Raw genomic sequence first — 15,983 nt, 5'->3', positions numbered from 1 at the left:
TTATAACATCTCACTGCAGTTACTGTTACTTCTGACTGCAGTAATTATAACATCTTACTGCCATGATTATAACATCTCACTGCAGTTACTGTTACTTCTGACTGCAGTAATTATAACATCTTACTGCCATGATTATAACATCTCACTGCAGTTACTGGTACCTCTGACTGCAGTAGTTATAACATCTCACTGCAGTTACTTGTACCTCTGACTGCAGTAGTTATAACATCTTACTGCCATGATTGTAACATCTGGCTGCAGTGATGATAACATCTGACTGCCATTATTATAACATCTCATTGCAGTGATAATAACATCTGACTGCCATGATTGCAACCTCTGCACTGACTGCAGTGACTGGTACTTCTGACTGCAGTAATTATAACATCTTACTGCCATGATTATAACATCTCACTGCAGTTACTGTTACTTCTGACTGCAGTAATTATAACATCTTACTGCCAAGATAATAACATCTCACTGCAGTAATTATAACATCTTACTGCCATGCTTATAACATCTCACTGCAGTTACTGTTAATTCTGACTGCAGTAATTATAACATCTTACTGCCATGATTATAACATCTCACTGCAGTTACTGTTACTTCTGACTGCAGTAATTATAACATCTTACTGCCATGATTATAACATCTCACTGCAGTTACTGTTACTTCTGACTGCAGTAATTATAACATCTTACTGCCATGATTATAACATCTCACTGCAGTTACTGTTACTTCTGACTGCAGTAGTTATAATATCTTACTGCCATGATTATAACATCTCACTGCAGTTACTGGTACCTCTGACTGCAGTAGTTATAACATCTCACTGCAGGTACTGGTACCTCTGACTGCAGTAGTTATAACATCTTACTGCCATGATAATAACATCTCACTGCAGTTACTGTTACTTTTGACTGCAGTAATTATACCATCTGACTGCAGTGATTATAACATCTGCCTGCTGTGACTGTTACCTCTGACTGCAGTGACTGTAACATTTGACTGCAGTGACTGTTACATCTGACTGCAGTGATTAAAACATCTTACTGCCATTATTACAACACTTGACTGCAGTGACCGTTCCTTCTGACTGCAGTTTTTATAACATTGGACTGCCTTGAATATAAAATCTAATTGCAGTGTTTATAACATCTGACTGTCATGATTATAACCTCTGACTGCAGTGACCATTACTTCTGACTGCAGTAATTATAACATCTGACTGCAGTTATACTGTTACTTCTGACTGCAGTGATTAAAACATCTGACTGCAGTAACCATTACTTTTGACTGCAGTGGTTATAACATCTGACTGCCTTTATTATAACAACGTGGAGCCCCTGCCCCTTTAATTGCCGTCGTGAAAGATCCCTTTTGTTGTGATCCAGGACCACGATTTCTACCGAGGGGGACCACCATGGTAGAGAGAACATCTCACTGATTAGAACATCTCACTGCAATGACCGAATTAAAACACAAGAGAAAGAAAAGGTAGATCTGGTTGATTTGAATACTATGTTGCGTAAGGCTTATGAAGTTGGGCATTGATGCCTCATACCACGCATACACTGGAAGAGAGTTGCATATTCAGTATTAACTCAGTTTTAACTCAGTTTAAACTTAGTATTTTGCTTTGTTATACAGTACAACTATCTAACCATCTTTAAAACAAGAAAAATAGCATAGGATATATCGTTTTGTTCTCCATTACTTTTGACTGTTGTGATTATGTCTGGTTGCATTGACAGTAACTTCTGGCTGCAATGATTATTACTTCTGACTGCAGTAACCATTACTTTTGATTCAGTGATTATTACATCTGACTGCAATGGCTGACACTTCTGACTGCATTAATTGTTTTCAGTGATCATATTCTTAATTGCAGTGATTATTACCATTGAATGCAGTGAAAATTACATCTGAGTGCAGTGATCATTACTGCTGACTGCACAATCCCTCAGCGATCAAGTTTTAGAGGCCTGGTTAAAAGACACAAAACCAGTCCAAGCTTTTAGACCTGGCCAAAGGAAAACCACCACTTCTAAGCGATGAATATTTTACCCCCGATCACTCAGAGTGACCACAGGCTGCGTTAAGAGTTATTGGCCAGAGGCAAAGAGGGCACTTAACAAATGATAATGCCCATTTTTATCAGGTAGAAGAGACACAGCCAACAGCTGAGAGCCACCATGGTCAGACCCAAACCACTGAGTCCAGCGCTGACCACACACTCCATAGACTCATCAAACACACACACACACACACCATAAGAAAAGCATCTGTAAGCATGGTGTATATCAGGGGTGCCCAACCCTGAAAATGACCATTCAACTGCCCACAAATGCTCTGTACCAAGGAAATCCTGAGATAAAAAAACATGCACATTTACACATCATTCATTTGACATGAACGGTGTGCATGTACTTGATTAAATCTGTAAAAGAAACATAAGAAGCCATTGGACAATTTTTCCATAATTTGCTAGCTTTAGATGTTCTGAACCATCAACTAACCTCGTTCTCCTGTCTTTTGCAGTTCATCATGAGCTCTAGATCATTTTGTAGTTTTTTGTTCTCCCCTGTACTGATCTAAAGACTTTATTGTCCCATCTGAGGAACCCAGAAGACATTTTGGAGTTCCAGGGCCGCCTGTAGACATATTCAGATACTGATCAACCGGGTAAGAGATCTGATTCTTAGAGAGGTCAGCACTGTAATCTGGTTTACAGCTCTGTAGTTTGGAGACAGGGCTGGCAATGATAGCCCTGCCTGATTGAATTTGCAACTCGAGGGGGATTTTTTTAACGTGAGGTAATTGCTGACAGGCAGTGGGTCAGACAGCCCTCAGCCCAATCAAGTGATATCAGATATCACAGTAACATTTCATGAGGAAAAGAGAGCGTAATGGGAGTTATACATAACTGCCTTATCTAACTCTTTCTCACACATACACTTTCACATAATGTCTCATCTGTGCTGTGCATTTAAATTCTTCAACTGTAGGAGTCAGAGGTCAGAGGTCACCATCAACTCAACCACAGCAAACAGGGGGTCAAAGATTGGCTCGTTAGCTTCAACAATTCAATTGCTGTTTTTCAAATACAGTATGTTTTATTTATAAGCATGACTATTGTAAAATAATGTCCCAGTTTGGTTTACTGCAGCTATGATTTGGCTCATAAAATAATAAAGTGAATTCAAATCTGAAAAACAATTAGCATTTACAAATAGAAAAACAAAAATTAATTGAGATTTCTTAACTGAAAATGTAATAAATGCTATTTATTAAAACCAACTGCTTTGAATGTGATTTGCTAAATTGTCATACGATAAAGTATTCCCAGTAGATTTAATTTGTAACGTGTCTCGTTATTAAACTTTATTGAATCATTCAGAATGGTTTTGTGAACTTGTTCAAACAATACTCTGAAAAGATTTAAAGTGCATTTTGTCGACAAAAAATGACTTCATAATAGACACCATATTAACAAATAAAATAAATAAATAAATATTTCTAATTAATTAAAGGAGCCATGAACTGCATATTTTTATATGATTTTATGATGTTCTCTGACATTCATAACATGTTACTGTGATTTTACATAAAAAAACATAACAATTTAGAAGTGATAGCTTATTTTATATCCTGTTTTTGAGCCTCTCTGCAGAACGGTCGGTTTTCATAGGTGGGGTGCATTCAAGATGACCAAGTTAACGCCTACTGCTATGAGTGGCTTATTAAAATAACAGATGGATGCTGCTGTGACGTACTCTGAAAATAACATGTATCATTTGGGTTAAAAACGTATAAACACAAACTATATATCAAACTGTCTGGAACAGACAATGCAATAGTGGTAAAAGCACATTTCTTCACACTTCTGTGTTGCGACATTACTGTTGGATCCACTCTAGTCAGTGCTGCATCATCTTTTACTTTCAGTCTCACTGAAAAGCCTGCATCATACTGTCTTGTTTAAAAATGAATCTGTGGCAAAGTAAAACAAACAATGTTTCACTGATGCGATCTCGACGCAACGTGACTATAGACAACAGAACCCATTATAATCTGCCAATCTGGTTGCGGCACGAATTGACAAAATTGGATGTCCCGATGTCCCGCTCTGTTTCTATGTATTAGCCACACTATTAAAGTGGCATTTTCAATAAAAGCTGTTTTTAAACTAATAAGAAAGTTTTGAGTTTTGAAACTTAAGGTACATTCACATGGGGCATCTGCATCAATGCTTGACTGAGGACACGATCGTCATAGTGACAACAGCTAATTACATTGGACCACAATTGGTGAGCACCTGAGTTAAGCCATTTGCATAAGGCAATCTGATTGGCTCCGTTGGCCCTTGAAAAGTTTCCGTGAGTAGCGCCAGTGATGCGATGCCGATGGACCCACAATTCAGTTCGGCAACACATGACATCACCCATTCAAAGTAAATGAGAAGCATTAATGCTGACATATGTACCGTTCCAGTATGTTTTTATATTACATTGACCTGTTATATATCAAAAGTTCAAGGGAAATTTGATTTCTCAGTTCATGACAACTTTAAATATCAATAATCACAAAATTACTGAATTGTAAGTCATAAAAACATAGCAGTTGTACAAAATAATTTCATTACTGTTAATAAATAAATAATCACAAAACACAAAATAAATATCAATATTCACAAAACTTTATTGCAAATCTATATTTCTAAATAAATATTTCTAATTAATTAAATATCTATAAAGACAAAACATTGCTGTAAAAATAAATAACACATAAATCTACATTTCAAAAAATAAAAATAAAAAAATCTAAGTGATTAAATATTTATCAATAACCACAGAGCACTACTGAATAGCAATTCATTAAAATGTCATACAAAAGAGGACTTTAATGGCTACCAATTAATGCAAATAAATAAATATATGTAATGAATTAATTAATTAGCAAAAAACATTACAATTTAAAATAAATTAATTAATCTGTACTTCTTTGGACTAATTATGCCCATTTCCTGATATGTAGAATGTAAACCAATATTTATCTCAGCTAAATTCAAAACAAATAACAGAACCATCAAAAAAAAAACAATCAAAGAGTGTAAACCGCTGAGGATGTTCATAAAACATTGCTGGCCAGAGCTGTGGCCCAGTGGGACAAAAGTTCTCACAACATGCAGGCTCAAATCCCATCGCTCTCTGTCTCTATCCCGCCACTGTCCTGTACGTTAAAGACAAAAGCCATTAAACATAATATATGAAACACATTTCTTTTTGTAGATAAATGTAGGCCTGCATGCAATTGTCTGAGAGAGCGAGCACCTTTTGGGGCCCATTTCTAACCAGTGCTTATTGGCTTCAAAATTGTGTGTGAGCACATTAGTGTTAAAGGTCATGTGTTTGCTATGCTAAACTGTGACCTCTGATCTATTACAGCAGCACTCAAATAGACAGAGACACACACAAGGTGTGTGACATCTCTAATGGACGTGCTCAGAACAGCACTGTCCCTTGTCAAGTGAATTATTAAACAAGGCACAACTGTGATCACATATCCCTCATTAATGTGTGTACACACACACACACACACACACACATTTATTTTCTGTCCTTTACACCTGCATTCTTAACTCAGGATATTTTTTCATAAATTTCTCACGGCTTCTCTCATTTTCAATTTCACTCTTGTTTCTGTCTCTATTTTTTCTCTAAGTTTTCCCCTAAGAAGCCAGACAGTTCCTTATTCTGAGTCATTTTTAAACATGTTAATATTATCAGTCACACATTGTTATCAGACATATTTGAGAGTCTGAAACCACAGTCAACATTTAGCAATGATTCGTTAATTTCTCACACTTCTGCTTCCTGGATATAAGCCGTAAAACACAGACAGCCAATACCATCTAGAGTCAGCCACTGTGAGACCCAGAGCTTGTTTGATGAAGATGATGAAGATGAGTGTGTGATTATATTTGATAGTGGGATTCTAGAGGGCCGAAGGCAGCGAAATGATTGACATTAACAGATCTGAGAGTGTTATGAATTTGCCTCACCAATGTTTATCTCACAAAAAAAGCAATCATTTACCCATCTGTTCTCAGAAGAAAATATATACCTCAGAGATCACTCTTCCAGAGTTCAAGAGACTTAACGGAAAACTCAGTTATGTTACAGCGGAGCATCAACTTTTTCTGTGATGTTTTTTCCCAAACGTGCTCCTAATAAAAACATGAATGTGGATACTATAGCACAGATGATAAAAACTGAAAAATTACACTTTTCTAATTAATCAATTAAGATACTGTATGCATGTGAGATTTCTGGAGATTTTCATTTAATGTCTAACAACTGTCATTAAAAAGAAATCTCTATAGAGATAGCCTATTGTAAAAAAATATATATATATATTTTTGAAAGTTAACCTTATATAACGGTATATTATATGCAAATATTAAAGAGAAACAGTCTTTTTGGAATATATGATGGCTGTCTTTTAGATACCTTTTATACATTTGTGAAGAAAGGTTTTGACAGATTTGCAAATGGCTAGGATAATTTTGGCAGAAAAAAATAGTCAAGAAGGCCCACACACTAACAGATACATACATTTTCGGAAGATCTTTGCATCAGTGCTAGTTTTAGTCGGCACATTATCTGCATGCATGAATTTCTGTGCTTTACAATTTGTAATTTGCAAATAATTGTCATAGACGGTAACATAACTGCTGGTAGATGGTGTGGTGTAGACTTAAAGTTTAATGAACCTCAAATAGGGTGATACAGGGACACAGGGTTCCACCTGCTGGCAGACGCCAATCAAACTGATGCTTCTCTATCTCAGTCAGATTTGACAGCATATGAAGTGTCAGGAGTAACTGACTACAATCCTCCAAGTTTACTGACACATCTTGTGTGGTCAGTGTTATGCATCTGAAAGATGGTTGTTTGATGAACTGTATTTATTTATTTGTTTTATTTATTTATTTATCTATTTTTCTGGACATATTAATATGAAATAATGAAATTATTGATGTAATAAAAACAACAAATATAAATGCATTTCATACATGCAATATCTTTAATATGTCTCTGCTATGAAGTTATAGGTCGCTGTGATGTAACCATGCTTCTTGTAATTTCACAAGAAATCCATAGAACAGGAAATTACATCACACAAAGGGCCCTCATACATCCTCATCACTGTGTCAAGGTCAGTAAGTGTTTCTCTTTTAAGGCAAAGTGAGACTGATGTTAGGTTCAGGCTGTTCAAGTTTTATGATTCTTTGAAAAAAAACTGTTGTATTTATATTCAATATAAGTAAAAAAAAAAACACTTTAAAATCAAGATTAAGACACATCTTGAACAAATGCATTCCAAGAAATATTAAATAATACGTTTATTTTTTTTTTACTTGATTGCTACACCACTTTACATCAAGTTATTAAATCATGAACGATTTTCAAAAATATATGAGACATGAATATGACAACTGCGTTTCTTTTTCCATTTTTGTTTTCTTTAGTCTGTGTGTGTCCAGATGTATTTTTAAAATTTTACTATTTTCTTCTCATTATCTCAGATGGCCCTTGTTATTGACCCACTTACAGGTCATACCAGCACATGTGTTGTTGTTGCACTATGTGACTGAGTGCATTGTGTTTCTGCATGTTTACAGAGACATTTGACATCACTAATAGCTGTGTGTGTGTGTGTGTGTGTGTGTGTGTGTGTGTGTGTGTGTGTGTGTGTGTGTGTGTGTGTGTGTGTGTGTATTAGACTATTTGAGACGTGTCACTAATGGCTCATCATGGAGTCCCTCCTCACTAAATGAGCTATCGCGTCCCTGAACGAACATCATCTGTCACTTTTCCCTTTCTATCTCTCCCCTTCTCTCTCTTTCCTCCTGCGGGAGTTGTGTTGCAGTTCTGTCGGTAACCTCTGGGGTCAGATTGAATATATACTCTCATAAACAGCATCTATTATTCACCAGCTGACACTGATCCTCAGCCTCGTCTCCGGGAATGGCAGTCCGTCAAAGCATGAAATATATCCATCCATCCGTCCGCACTCTTTCATTAGGCATATCAATAAAAATCTGCCTCTGTTCTATTTAACCGAGCACACACATCCTGTCTCAATGTTATGGAAATGATGCAACTCGTCCTCCATATGACTGTCTAAAGTCATTTGTGTCATTCTTTAAATCATTATTTTTTTTTTTATAAATACAGAGGAAGATGTAAGAATCAAATGTAAAGACTTGCCATTTATTTGGAACTAATTGTGAAATTTACCAGCAAATTCTGAGTGAAAATTGTTTCTACACCAGGACAGGATTTACTTTGAAATAGTTTTCCACACAAACTGCCAGTAAACATCACAAATAATTACATCAATATCAATAAGTTGAATGACTAAAGTAGTGTTTTCTTGTAAAACACACTTCAATAACCTTTGTTAATATATATATATATAAAACAATTTATATTATATTATATTTATTATATTATATTATATTATATTATATTATATTATATTATATTATATTATATTATATTATATTATATTATATTATATTATATTATATTATATTATATTATATTATATTATATTATATTAATTATATTATATTATATTATATTATATTATATAACTGTTTTTTTTTACAGTGCATTAATGGAACCAAATGGTAATTCCAATGATTCCTCTAAATATTTTTTCTCTCAATTCTGAGTTTATACCTCACAATTCTGCCTTTTGTCTTGCATTTCTAAGAAAAAAATATATTGCGAAATACAATCTTAAAATTGTGTTATTAGTGCACAATTGCAAATCTCACAATTCTGAGGAAAAATGTCAAGAATTGCAAGATGTTCATTAAATTCTGATATCTAAATTGTAAAGCATGATCTCGCAATTGCAAGAAAAAGTCAGAATTGTAAAATAAAAAGCTGTAATTGCTTTTTTATTGTTACAGAAACAAAAAAGTAAAGACTTGTAAGATGTAAACCCAGAATTCAGAGGGAAAAAATCATTTTGATATGTAAATATGAAAAAATGTCAGAATTGCGAGATATAAACTTATAACTGCAAGTTGTAATATTGGAACTGCAAGAATGTCAAAATTCTGAATTTACATCTCGCAATTCTTAGAAAAAAAAACTGTGAGATATAAACTCAGAATTGCAAGAAAAAATTTCAGAATTGTGAGGCAAATAGTCACAATAACCTTGATAGTTTTCTTATTTGGTGGCAGAAACAGGTATCTATACAGAATTTATATAGTTAAGAAATCAGCAAATCCTTTAGATTAATTTTCCACCTGTCGAACATTTCATGTAAAGACTAAAACATTATGTGTTTGTTGTCTTTTGATCAAGTCACATGAGTTGATGACGCCCTTGCACCTTCCTCAGGGGAAATGATGTCATGTGTCCACATTAAATACATTCTCTATGGCTCCTGTGGTTTCATATACTGAGAGAAATCCCCCTTAACAACACCAAGGCGCTATTTACTTACCCAGCTCTCCTTTATTCACCAGAACCCTCATTAGGCAAGGCTAATGTCACCACACAATGCTGGTCTTTCTGGCCCTGCTCTTTGTACAGGTCTTCGTGTGTTTGGCCCATAATCCATTAGATCCCTCTGAGGGCTTATTACGCACAACTCTTAATGCACATCCACATGGCTGTGCTTCTCGGGGGCTTTCCTGTTTTTTTTTTTTGGGAAACGGGATGAAATGAGAAAATAAATAGTTTGTGTGAGAAAGACATGCCACTATAAAGCACTATAAAGATAATGGACAATTTGAAACAAAGGTTTTTTTAAATAAACTGATACTTGTATTCAGCAGGGGCTCATAAACTGATCAAAAGTAACAGTAAAGACATTTGTAATGTTAATAACTTTCTAATCCAGGGGTGACGAACCCACAGCTCTTTCACTGCTCTTGTGCCGCTCTTCAGTCTACCCTCATGTTCTGTGATTACAATTGCAATTTATTTTTAAAGTTTCAAAAACATAATTTTTAAATAAATGGGTATGCATTAAATGCATTTTTGTATTAATGTATCTTTTTGTTTGTTTGTTTGTTTTTTACAGAACCTCTCGCTCAATTTATTGCACATTAGCTTATTGACTAACATGACGTAAAGTTCGTTAGTATCAATCATCATCATGGCAGAGACAGGGAAGCGTACAGCTACAGTAAGCATAATACAAAGATGAGCACAGAACATTTCTATATGAATGGGAGGATTTGTTTTTGTTGTTGTTGTTGTTGTTGTTGTTGTTGATGAAAGGAATGGAAAGCCATTCTGCTTGATATGACAGACTTTGTTGTCGCATTTTAAGGCTTCAAATATTAAGCGCCATTTCACCTCACTCCAGCCCACTGCAGGCCTGGAATTTCCCAAAGTCTGTGAAATTCACAAGCACAAGGTAAAGACGCTGAAACTTCAGTCAAAAAAAGCAAACTCAGCTTTTTCTGAAATTAATCAAGCATTCAGAGACTGTCACATTAGCCTCATATCAGCTAGCATGGGACATTGCTCATGCAAAAAAAAAGTCATACCATAAAAGGGAATTTGGGAAAAAAGTGCCTCAGTGATCTTGTTGCTATCCTTTGTCCCGAATATGAAAATTTGAAATGTACAGTATGGACCTTTAACTGTCACAGTGCATTGTTTAACAGAGAATATCTGTAAAAACATGTATTATCAGATTTTCAGAAGTGCCGGTATTTCAGCATTGCTTTGGATGAGTCTTGTGATGATAAGCCACACCATATTAACTGACCCTTTAAAATGCCAGTGCATGTAGTATTTTGTAGTTTTTTGGCATTGAAATACCTTGCACTTAAGAGAATCTGCCCCCGTGAAGCCTCCAGTACAAACTGCTCTCTCTTGGAGCTGCTGAGACACACCCGGGGCTTTCTTGTCCTCACACGTACTGTCGGCAGCACAAGATTCGCCAATCACTTCCACATGTGACAGCCATCAAAAGCCACGAGAGCAGCCCTTCTCCAATTGGATCTCATCAAGAGCGGAAGCCGAAGCTGGTATGGGGATATGTGCCTTACATAAGGAAGACCTGGGGACAGAGTGAACATCAATCTTTGGTTACAGGGTGGAGAGCAATTGCACACATTTGAGAAACTGCTGTTTCTACTCTGCAAGTTATTGTGACACAAATCTTTGTAAACCCTACATTTACAAAGAGCATAATCTTGACCCGCAAAGAACGGTGGCTAATGAAAAGCAGATGGAAGCTCTCTCTCGGCTTGTCTTTCTTGTTCTCTCTCACACACTCTCACACACACGTTTCAGTCTGTTTCTATCTCTCTTTTATGTGATCCATCAACACCTGTTAATATAAAGCAACAGCATTTTGCAGCTCGAGGGGTGAAGTGCTGCACATAACTCAGTCCAGAACAGAGTAGCTGACTCATAAATCAGTTTCCCTACATGAAACACATCCTAAGAGAGGGATAATGAATACAGTATGGGTGGTGTTAAAGAAATATAAATCACAGTCTTATAAAGTTATGAAAATCAGCTGATAAATAAATGGAATGGTGAGACAGTTGCTGTTTCCATCTGATATATGAACTCACTTGGCAGGTCGTGTCTTGAAGCCACAAGACCCAACCAACAATTCTCATTGGTCATTCTCATCAAGTCTACACATATGAACACTACCACAAAGTCATAATTATATTTACAAGTGGAAAACTCCAAACTTTGTTTAAGCCCTAGTTTCCAAGTTTGAGGCATCTAGGAAAATATAGTGGATGCAATAGATGCAGCATCTGTATTGATGGTAAATTTGTTTAAATTAATGAACATTTTATTTATAATACTGGCTAAGTTGATTATGACAGTATTGTGTACAATTCCAATTGAATATGTAACAATTCAATTTACAGCACCTTCAAATATTTAATAAAACTTAAAAAACACACCTCATGCACAATCTTTATTCATCATTTTGTACGTAAGTATAGTTAAACATTTTTTTTTTTTTTTTTGTAGAAAAGGTACATTGCTATCTTGCTCTGATCAAAGTGACTGGAACATACCTTATGTCATAATTAGAATTTCTCAACTCATAAACAAGAGCTTCAAAACACAATCCACACATGCAGTGAATTTATTCTGGAGGTCACAGACTGGCTGTATATTGCATACTGGTTGTGTATTACATTCAGAACCCGCTCAAATTCTCTTTGTTGTTGTAAATTGCTCAATGTAGGGTTCCTGTACAAACCAAAACATGGTCAGCAGAGCCCTAGTTTCACATAGTCAGATTTTTGACTATCAGCATAAATTCTAGTCCAGTTTGCAGTTTATTCTGACCAGGAAGTGCCCACTCAGAAATAGTCACCCTGACTTACATGAAAAGCAATTTGTTTTAGTTTTTATGTTTTGTCTAGGGGCAGATTATTTTAACTTCATGCAATATTAACATGGAGAGTTTCATAATTGCAATGTCAATCTGTGATTTAAAAAAAAAATTAATAAATAAAAAAAATTCATAAATGTGTATAACTTTGATTTTGTAATCAAAACTTCTGTATGTCCAAAACAAAGCTCTGATTATCTTTCAAAGATCTCATGCCACTAACCTGGAGAATTTAGTAAAATCCAGTCTAGCTTTTTCTCAGTAGTGCTCACTGTATCAACCTGGTAGCTAGTAAATATAGCTTTGTTACCAGGTGGATTGATGAACATCCAGGCAAACGGATTGAATCTGATTAATTTCAGTCAGTGCCTGGCTTTTTTTTGTTTCAATGAATGGGCAGTGGGTGGTCTGAGGCTGATTTGTGACTAACAGAGTCCCTATATGTAAACACGATTGCACCTAATTATTTACTGTATTTCCCTTTTTTTATGTGATTTTGATTATTTTAATACAGAATAATATATAAAAATTAAAACTCATGCAAAATGCAAGACACTCGTTTTGTTCTGTTCACCATAAACAACCCTGGGTAGAAATATGTCAAAATGTCTGGCATTGAATGAACTGCTATGGCTGTTGGATTTGGTTTGTTTCAGAGGATTTTACCCAAACTCTTCCCAAAGCTAAACTTGGACAATGCAAGTGGACAATGCTTTTCAAAGTAAGGCTCCAAAAATGACAAAAGCATCATAACCGTCACCTATTCAACTATATGGCACTATATCTGAAGTATTCTAAATAGCCGTTAGTATAATATAATAGTACAATAGCCATTCACACATCTGAAAGAGTACTGCACATGGGACCACTGGATATAGGAGGGTCACTAGCATTCATGATCTAGCCGTTTAACCTCACTCTGTCATAAAGACAAGTAAATGGCTGTGTTTGTAATAATCTGGCTTGGTGAACGGATGGGTTGCCAGAACCTCAGGAATGGGACCACCCAGAACACTGGCAGGACATTGGCCGGAGATCAGGAGAACTGAGGGCAAACTGTACCCAGGATGGAACTGTTTGAGTGTGTGTTCACTCGCATGTGCACAGTATGTGCTGTTAAGAAGTGTGTGTGAATGATGTTGCATTTGTGGAGAGGAGCTATTTTTAGTCAGTGGTTCTCCTCAGATATGTGGGATTTCACAGCTTGGGTGAAATAAAATACATTTAGTGAAAAATCTGAAGGGGTCATTGAAGGAAAGCACTGTTTGTACATACTTGTTTTACCACTATACCATTACATAGGCTCTTAAAGGAAATATCAATTAGCAATTTTATTAAATAGTTTTAATACCAAACCTAACTTTGTATTTATGCAAGCAGACAAAAACTGCAAAATTAGATTTTTTAGCTTCAGTGGTCAACTGGTCAACCGGGCTACTGGGTGATATGGCCATGGCCACTGTTTGAGTTTCTTTTCTGCTGAACACAAAATATATTTTGAGGAATGTTGGCAACCAACCAGTTGTCAGTAGCCACTGACTTCTCCGGTGAGCTTCGGTGAGAAGTGACAAATGAGGAAGTGCAGAGGAGAGAGCAAAACAAAAGACCAGTCATGAATAAGAAGTAGAAAATGAGGATTTGTAAAGAAAAATGTCAGCTGGAGCCATTTGGAGTACTTCTTATGATGGATGGATGCACTTTTTGGGGTTTCTAAATCTTGACCACCATCACTGCCATTATAAAGCTTGTAAGAGCCAGGACATTTTTTAAATATAACTCTGATTGCATGCATCTGAAAGAATAAAGTCATATACACCTATGGCTTGAGGGTAATTTATCATTTTTGAGTGAACTATACCTTTAAAAAATGTTGGACTTGTACTGAAAAATAATAAACAAATAACACAAAGAAAACCCTTTGTTTGCAGTGAAAACAGATTCAACACAAGCTTCAGAATAATAAATATGTATGACTGCCTTGAATTTAATCCTGTTTCTCACAAAAAATAAAAATAAAATAAAAATATTGTATGGCTTCAGAAATCATACAGTTTTATGCATGAACTGTCTGAACTACATTTTTTTTTTGAGCCACTGGTCAATATGAATACCATTTTCTATAGTAGCCTAAAGCTTATCAAGTTACATGTTTTCAGAAGTTTGGTACTGAGAGCATAGCTAATTACTTTTTCAAAGGATTTCAAATAAACGTCATGATCTCTCCAGGCTTTACATTACCCGAAAAAGGATGTAGTCAGGACACAGATCTATCAATGCTAACCTCCAGAGGCATGTATACAGTTTTCATGTGTGTCTCCAGTGTGCTGCTAGTTGTTCCACTCTGAAAGAGAATAATAGAGTTTATCTTTCTGTTGGTCTCCTATGAGAGAGCATTCACTTCATCTTAGCACTTACAGCTTATAAACTTACCCGGTAATCATGTTAGCTTTCAGCTTTCCCCGACACGGGCGGCCGGTGTCTGGGCTAAAGAGACCTTTATAGCCCTATAACTGACTCTCTTTCTGAGCCTGAAGAGAGAGACAATAAGAGAAAACGGTGACGCCAGAAGACAGAAAAAAAACAAATAGATTCTGAAATGGACAGACACAATACTTAAAGAACAAATGCTGAAAGGCACAATTTAAAGCTAACTTAATAATTAAAACTCATTTCTTTATTTGGTTTGAATTCTGTAATTAACATTTTTGTGTTATCTGCTCTGGTCAAGTTCAGGCACTTGATTCCACTTTACACTTTACACAAGTTGTTCAAAAGTTTGGGGGCGGTAAGATTTTTTTTTATTGTTCTTTTAAAGTTTCTTCTACTTACCAAGGCTGCATTTATTTGATCAAATAAATACAGTAAGAACAGGATTATTGTACAATATAAAATAAATGTTTTTGTTTCAAAAATGTAATTACAAAATGTAATGTATTTCTGTGATCAAATTTTCAGCATCATTGCTTCAGTCTTCAGTGTCACATGATCCTTCAGAAATGAAACTAATATGCTGATTTGGTGCTCAAGAAACATTGTTCAGAAGAACAGCATTTATTTGAAAAATAGAAATTGCTTGTAACATTATAAAGGTCTTGTCACTTTTGAATTGAATGTGTCCTTGCTGAATGAAAGTCCTCTTTTCCTCCTTTACTTTACTCTCTGCACATTTTTCATGCTGCCCTCTCATCTTCTCTCTCTTTGTCTTTCCCTTGAGAGGTCACTGAGCCGAAGGTTAACACTTGATTAGATTCCACATCAATAAAACTAACACTAGAAAATATGTCAACATCTATAATGATGCCTGTGTTGTTAACACTGTACTGAGAAAATCAGTGGAAGAACATTCTCCATGCAAATACTACATTCAATATTACAGAAAAAGCACCACCAATGTAGATTTCAGATTTGATCAGAGCTCAAAGCTCAAATTATGAATTCTTATCAGTCAAACACTCTGCCTAAGTCACACATTGCCTGCAGTAATTTTAAATTTACCAAGAGCAAAACACAACTTAAGAAGCGTAAGAAAAAAAAAGACGTTCTTAAAAGGTTTTTTGGGGAACTCA

The sequence above is a fragment of the Carassius carassius genome, chromosome 30 (assembly GCF_963082965.1).
Source record: "Carassius carassius chromosome 30, fCarCar2.1, whole genome shotgun sequence".
Classification (NCBI taxonomy): domain Eukaryota; kingdom Metazoa; phylum Chordata; class Actinopteri; order Cypriniformes; family Cyprinidae; genus Carassius; species Carassius carassius.
The sequence above is the reverse complement of the archived record's forward strand: the minus strand, read 5'-3'. Positions refer to the sequence as shown.